Source organism: Salvelinus fontinalis, unplaced genomic scaffold, assembly GCF_029448725.1.
Source record: "Salvelinus fontinalis isolate EN_2023a unplaced genomic scaffold, ASM2944872v1 scaffold_0492, whole genome shotgun sequence".
In the NCBI taxonomy this organism is placed as follows: Eukaryota; Metazoa; Chordata; class Actinopteri; order Salmoniformes; family Salmonidae; genus Salvelinus; species Salvelinus fontinalis.
Genome location: NW_026600701.1, coordinates 22,501 through 30,000, shown reverse-complemented (window position 1 = coordinate 30,000; position 7,500 = coordinate 22,501). Strand labels below are relative to the sequence as shown.

Below are 7,500 nucleotides of genomic sequence, written 5' to 3'. Positions count from 1 at the left end.
GGAAGCGTGCTTGGCCCATAACCCAGAGGTCGATGGATCGAAACCATCATCTGCTAACCTGTTTTTTTAGCAATGGAGTACGAACAAAAATAAAAAATTCGTAATTTCATGGGCATTTGTCAGTGCCTGCCATTATATATTTTTTTACCTCTTCTATCAGTTCGTATAGGTCACACTGAGAACACAGTGCCCCAGTTGCCTAATGGATAAGATACTGTACTCCTAAGTCAGGGTTTGTGGGTCCAATCTTGGGTGGTTGGAAGCAGAGTGGCGCAGCGGAAGCGTGCTGGGCCCATAACCCAGAGGTCGATGGATCGAAACCATCCTCTGCTAACCTGTTTTTTTAGCAATGGAGTACGAACAAAAATAAAAAATTCGTAATTTCATGGGCATTTGTCAGTGCCTGCCATTATATATGTTTTTACCTCTTCTATCAGTTCATATAGGTCATACTGATAACACAGTGCCCCAGTGGCCTAATGGATAAGATACTGTACTCCTAAGTCAGGGTTTGTGGGTCCAATCTTGGGTGGTTGGAAGCAGAGTGGCGCAGCGGAAGCGTGCTGGGCCCATAACCCAGAGGTCGATGGATCGAAACCATCATCTGCTAACCTGTTTTTTTAGCAATGGAGTATGAACAAAAATAAAAAATTCGTAATTTCATGGGCATTTGTCAGTGTCTGCCATTATATATGTTTTTACCTCTTCTATCAGTTCATATAGGTCATACTGATAACACAGTGCCCCAGTGAACTAATGGATAAGATACTGTACTCCTAAGTCAGGGTTTGTGGGTCCGATCTTGGGTGGTTGGAAGCAGAGTGGCGCACCGGAAGCGTGCTTGGCCCATAACCCAGAGGTCGATGGATCGAAACCATCATCTGCTAACCTGTTTTTTTAGCAATGGAGTACGAACAAAAATAAAAAATTCGTAATTTCATGGGCATTTGTCAGTGCCTGCCATTATATATTTTTTTACCTCTTCTATCAGTTCGTATAGGTCACACTGAGAACACAGTGCCCCAGTTGCCTAATGGATAAGATACTGTACTCCTAAGTCAGGGTTTGTGGGTCCAATCTTGGGTGGTTGGAAGCAGAGTGGCGCAGCGGAAGCGTGCTGGGCCCATAACCCAGAGGTCGATGGATCGAAACCATCCTCTGCTAACCTGTTTTTTTAGCAATGGAGTACGAACAAAAATAAAAAATTCGTAATTTCATGGGCATTTGTCAGTGCCTGCCATTATATATGTTTTTACCTCTTCTATCAGTTCATATAGGTCATACTGATAACACAGTGCCCCAGTGGCCTAATGGATAAGATACTGTACTCCTAAGTCAGGGTTTGTGGGTCCAATCTTGGGTGGTTGGAAGCAGAGTGGCGCAGCGGAAGCGTGCTGGGCCCATAACCCAGAGGTCGATGGATCGAAACCATCATCTGCTAACCTGTTTTTTTAGCAATGGAGTACGAACAAAAATAAAAAAATCGTAATTTCATGGGCATTTGTCAGTGCCTGCCATTATATATTTTTTTACCTCTTCTATCAGTTCGTATAGGTCATACTGAGAAAACAGTGCCCCAGTGGCCTAATGGATAAGGCACTGGCCTTCTAAGCCAGGGATTGTGGGTTCAAGTCCCATCTGTGCTGGTTGGAAGCAGAGTGGCGAAGAGGAAGCGTGCTGGGCCCATAACCCAGAGGTCGATGAATCGAAACCATCCTCTGCTACCTTGTTTTTTTTAGCAATGGAGTACGAACAAAAATAAAAAAATTCGTAATTTCATGTGCATTTGTCAGTGCCTGCAATTATATATTTTTTTACCTCTTCTATCAGTTCGTATAGGTCATACTGAGAACACAGTGCCCCAGTGGCCTAATGGATAAGGCACGGGCCTCCTAAGCCAGGGATTGTGGGTTCAAGTCCCATCTGGGGTGGTTGGAAGCAGAGTGGCGCAGCGGAATCGTGCTGGGCCCATAACCCAGAGGTCGATGGATCGAAACCATCCTCTGCTAACATATTTTTTTAGCAATGGAGTATGAACAAAAATAAAAAATGCGTAATTTCATGGGCATTTGTCAGTGTCTGCCATTATATATTTTTTTACCTCTTCTATCAGTTCGTATAGGTCACACTGAGAACAAAGTGCCCCAGTTGCCTAATGGATAAGATACTGTACTCCTAAGTCAGGGTTTGTGGGTCCAATCTTGGGTGGTTGGAAGCAGAGTGGCGCAGCGGAAGCGTGCTGGGACCATAAACCAGAGGTTGATGGATCGAAACCATCCTCTGCTAACCTGTTTTTTTAGCAATGGAGTACGAACAAAAATATAAAATTCGTAATTTCATGGGCATTTGTCAGTGCCTGCCATTATATATGTTTTTACCTCTTCTATCAGTTCATATAGGTCATACTGATAACACAGTGCCCCAGTGAACTAATGGATAAGATACTGTACTCCTAAGTCAGGGTTTGTGGGTCCGATCTTGGGTGGTTGGAAGCAGAGTGGCGCACCGGAAGCGTGCTTGGCCCATAACCCAGAGGTCGATGGATCGAAACCATCATCTGCTAACCTGTTTTTTTAGCAATGGAGTACGAACAAAAATAAAAAATTCGTAATTTCATGGGCATTTGTCAGTGCCTGCCATTATATATTTTTTTACCTCTTCTATCAGTTCGTATAGGTCACACTGAGAACACAGTGCCCCAGTTGCCTAATGGATAAGATACTGTACTCCTAAGTCAGGGTTTGTGGGTCCAAGCTTGGGTGGTTGGAAGCAGAGTGGTGCAGCGGAAGCGTGCTGGGCCCATAACCCAGAGGTCGATGGATCGAAACCATCATCTGCTAACCTGTTTTTTTAGCAATGGAGTACGAACAAAAATAAAAAAATTGTAATTTCATGGGCATTTGTCAGTGCCTGCCAATATATATTTTTTTACCTCTTCTATCAGTTCGTATAGGTCATACTAAGAACACAGTGCCCCAGTGGCCTAATGGATAAGGCACTGGCCTCCTAAGCCAGGGATTGTGGGTTCAAGTCCCATCTGGGCTGGTTGGAAGCAGAGTGGCGAAGAGGAAGCGTGCTGGGCCCATAACCCAGAGGTCGATGAATCGAAACCATCCTCTGCTACCTTGTTTTTTTTAGCAATGGAGTACGAACAAAAATAAAAAAATTCGTAATTTCATGTGCATTTGTCAGTGCCTGCAATTATATATTTTTTTACCTCTTCTATCAGTTCGTATAGGTCATACTGAGAACACAGTGCCCCAGTGGCCTAATGGATAAAGCACTGGCCTCCTAAGCCAGGGATTGTGGGTTCAAGTCCCATCTGGGGTGGTTGGAAGCAGAGTGGCGCAGCGGAAGCGTGCTGGGCCAATAACCCAGAGGTCGATGGATCGAAACCATCCTCTGCTAACATATTTTTTTAGCAATGGAGTATGAACAAAAATAAAAAATTCGTAATTTCATGGGCATTTGTCAGTGTCTGCCATTATATATTTTTTTACCTCTTCTATCAGTTCGTATAGGTCACACTGAGAACAAAGTGCCCCAGTTGCCTAATGGATAAGATACTGTACTCCTAAGTCAGGGTTTGTGGGTCCAATCTTGGGTGGTTGGAAGCAGAGTGGCGCAGCGGAAGCGTGCTGGGCTCATAACCCAGAGGTTGATGGATCGAAACCATCCTCTGCTAACCTGTTTTTTTAGCAATGGAGTACGAACAAAAATAAAAAATTCGTAATTTCATGGGCATTTGTCAGTGCCTGCCATTATATATGTTTTTACCTCTTCTATCAGTTCATATAGGTCATACTGATAACACAGTGCCCCAGTGAACTAATGGATAAGATACTGTACTCCTAAGTCAGGGTTTGTGGGTCCGATCTTGGGTGGTTGGAAGCAGAGTGGCGCACCGGAAGCGTGCTTGGCCCATAACCCAGAGGTCGATGGATCGAAACCATCATCTGCTAACCTGTTTTTTTAGCAATGGAGTACGAACAAAAATAAAAAATTCGTAATTTCATGGGCATTTGTCAGTGCCTGCCATTATATATTTTTTTACCTCTTCTATCAGTTCGTATAGGTCACACTGAGAACACAGTGCCCCAGTTGCCTAATGGATAAGATACTGTACTCCTAAGTCAGGGTTTGTGGGTCCAATCTTGGGTGGTTGGAAGCAGAGTGGCGCAGCGGAAGCGTGCTGGGCCCATAACCCAGAGGTCGATGGATCGAAACCATCCTCTGCTAACCTGTTTTTTTAGCAATGGAGTACGAACAAAAATAAAAAATTCGTAATTTCATGGGCATTTGTCAGTGCCTGCCATTATATATGTTTTTACCTCTTCTATCAGTTCATATAGGTCATACTGATAACACAGTGCCCCAGTGGCCTAATGGATAAGATACTGTACTCCTAAGTCAGGGTTTGTGGGTCCAATCTTGGGTGGTTGGAAGCAGAGTGGCGCAGCGGAAGCGTGCTGGGCCCATAACCCAGAGGTCGATGGATCGAAACCATCATCTGCTAACCTGTTTTTTTAGCAATGGAGTACGAACAAAAATAAAAAATTCGTAATTTCATGGGCATTTGTCAGTGCCTGCCATTATATATTTTTTTACCTCTTCTATCAGTTCGTATAGGTCATACTGAGAAAACAGTGCCCCAGTGGCCTAATGGATAAGGCACTGGCCTTCTAAGCCAGGGATTGTGGGTTCAAGTCCCATCTGTGCTGGTTGGAAGCAGAGTGGCGAAGAGGAAGCGTGCTGGGCCCATAACCCAGAGGTCGATGAATCGAAACCATCCTCTGCTACCTTGTTTTTTTTAGCAATGGAGTACGAACAAAAATAAAAAAATTCGTAATTTCATGTGCATTTGTCAGTGCCTGCAATTATATATTTTTTTACCTCTTCTATCAGTTCGTATAGGTCATACTGAGAACACAGTGCCCCAGTGGCCTAATGGATAAGGCACGGGCCTCCTAAGCCAGGGATTGTGGGTTCAAGTCCCATCTGGGGTGGTTGGAAGCAGAGTGGCGCAGCGGAATCGTGCTGGGCCCATAACCCAGAGGTCGATGGATCGAAACCATCCTCTGCTAACATATTTTTTTAGCAATGGAGTATGAACAAAAATAAAAAATGCGTAATTTCATGGGCATTTGTCAGTGTCTGCCATTATATATTTTTTTACCTCTTCTATCAGTTCGTATAGGTCACACTGAGAACAAAGTGCCCCAGTTGCCTAATGGATAAGATACTGTACTCCTAAGTCAGGGTTTGTGGGTCCAATCTTGGGTGGTTGGAAGCAGAGTGGCGCAGCGGAAGCGTGCTGGGACCATAAACCAGAGGTTGATGGATCGAAACCATCCTCTGCTAACCTGTTTTTTTAGCAATGGAGTACGAACAAAAATATAAAATTCGTAATTTCATGGGCATTTGTCAGTGCCTGCCATTATATATGTTTTTACCTCTTCTATCAGTTCATATAGGTCATACTGATAACACAGTGCCCCAGTGAACTAATGGATAAGATACTGTACTCCTAAGTCAGGGTTTGTGGGTCCGATCTTGGGTGGTTGGAAGCAGAGTGGCGCACCGGAAGCGTGCTTGGCCCATAACCCAGAGGTCGATGGATCGAAACCATCATCTGCTAACCTGTTTTTTTAGCAATGGAGTACGAACAAAAATAAAAAATTCGTAATTTCATGGGCATTTGTCAGTGCCTGCCATTATATATTTTTTTACCTCTTCTATCAGTTCGTATAGGTCACACTGAGAACACAGTGCCCCAGTTGCCTAATGGATAAGATACTGTACTCCTAAGTCAGGGTTTGTGGGTCCAAGCTTGGGTGGTTGGAAGCAGAGTGGTGCAGCGGAAGCGTGCTGGGCCCATAACCCAGAGGTCGATGGATCGAAACCATCATCTGCTAACCTGTTTTTTTAGCAATGGAGTACGAACAAAAATAAAAAAATTGTAATTTCATGGGCATTTGTCAGTGCCTGCCAATATATATTTTTTTACCTCTTCTATCAGTTCGTATAGGTCATACTAAGAACACAGTGCCCCAGTGGCCTAATGGATAAGGCACTGGCCTCCTAAGCCAGGGATCGTGGGTTCAAGTCCCATCTGGGCTGGTTGGAAGCAGAGTGGCGAAGAGGAAGCGTGCTGGGCCCATAACCCAGAGGTCGATGAATCGAAACCATCCTCTGCTACCTTGTTTTTTTTAGCAATGGAGTACGAACAAAAAAAAAAAAAAAAGTAATTTCATGTGCATTTGTCAGTGCCTGCAATTATATATTTTTTTACCTCTTCTATCAGTTCGTATAGGTCATACTGAGAACACAGTGCCCCAGTGGCCTAATGGATAAAGCACTGGCCTCCTAAGCCAGGGATTGTGGGTTCAAGTCCCATCTGGGGTGGTTGGAAGCAGAGTGGCGCAGCGGAAGCGTGCTGGGCCAATAACCCAGAGGTCGATGGATCGAAACCATCCTCTGCTAACATATTTTTTTAGCAATGGAGTATGAACAAAAATAAAAAATTCGTAATTTCATGGGCATTTGTCAGTGTCTGCCATTATATATTTTTTTACCTCTTCTATCAGTTCGTATAGGTCACACTGAGAACAAAGTGCCCCAGTTGCCTAATGGATAAGATACTGTACTCCTAAGTCAGGGTTTGTGGGTCCAATCTTGGGTGGTTGGAAGCAGAGTGGCGCAGCGGAAGCGTGCTGGGCTCATAACCCAGAGGTTGATGGATCGAAACCATCCTCTGCTAACCTGTTTTTTTAGCAATGGAGTACGAACAAAAATAAAAAATTCGTAATTTCATGGGCATTTGTCAGTGCCTGCCATTATATATGTTTTTACCTCTTCTATCAGTTCATATAGGTCATACTGATAACACAGTGCCCCAGTGAACTAATGGATAAGATACTGTACTCCTAAGTCAGGGTTTGTGGGTCCGATCTTGGGTGGTTGGAAGCAGAGTGGCGCACCGGAAGCGTGCTTGGCCCATAACCCAGAGGTCGATGGATCGAAACCATCATCTGCTAACCTGTTTTTTTAGCAATGGAGTACGAACAAAAATAAAAAATTCGTAATTTCATGGGCATTTGTCAGTGCCTGCCATTATATATTTTTTTACCTCTTCTATCAGTTCGTATAGGTCACACTGAGAACACAGTGCCCCAGTTGCCTAATGGATAAGATACTGTACTCCTAAGTCAGGGCTTGTGGGTCCAATCTTGGGTGGTTGGAAGCAGAGTGGCGCAGCGGAAGCGTGCTGGGCCCATAACCCAGAGGTCGATGGATCGAAACCATCCTCTGCTAACATATTTTTTTAGCAATGGAGTATGAACAAAAATAAAAAATGCGTAATTTCATGGGCATTTGTCAGTGTCTGCCATTATATATTTTTTTACCTCTTCTATCAGTTCGTATAGGTCACACTGAGAACAAAGTGCCCCAGTTGCCTAATGGATAAGATACTGTACTCCTAAGTCAGGGTTTGTGGGT

General features: G+C 44.0%; 4 non-coding genes across 4 annotated transcripts; all 4 read left to right on the top strand.

Moving 5' to 3' along the window:
• Nucleotides 1–3,257: 3,257 nt before the first annotated feature.
• On the top strand, nt 3,258–3,330 carry trnar-ccu (transfer RNA arginine (anticodon CCU)). The gene has a single exon. It is a non-coding gene; the product is annotated as a tRNA-Arg (tRNA).
• Nucleotides 3,331–3,613: 283 nt separating this feature from the next.
• trnam-cau (transfer RNA methionine (anticodon CAU)) lies at nt 3,614–3,685 on the top strand. The gene has a single exon. It is a non-coding gene; the product is annotated as a tRNA-Met (tRNA).
• A 2,647-nt stretch (nt 3,686–6,332) lies between these two features.
• trnar-ccu (transfer RNA arginine (anticodon CCU)) lies at nt 6,333–6,405 on the top strand. The gene has a single exon. It is a non-coding gene; the product is annotated as a tRNA-Arg (tRNA).
• Nucleotides 6,406–6,688: 283 nt separating this feature from the next.
• trnam-cau (transfer RNA methionine (anticodon CAU)) lies at nt 6,689–6,760 on the top strand. The gene has a single exon. It is a non-coding gene; the product is annotated as a tRNA-Met (tRNA).
• The last annotated feature ends 740 nt before the right edge of the window (nt 6,761–7,500 follow it).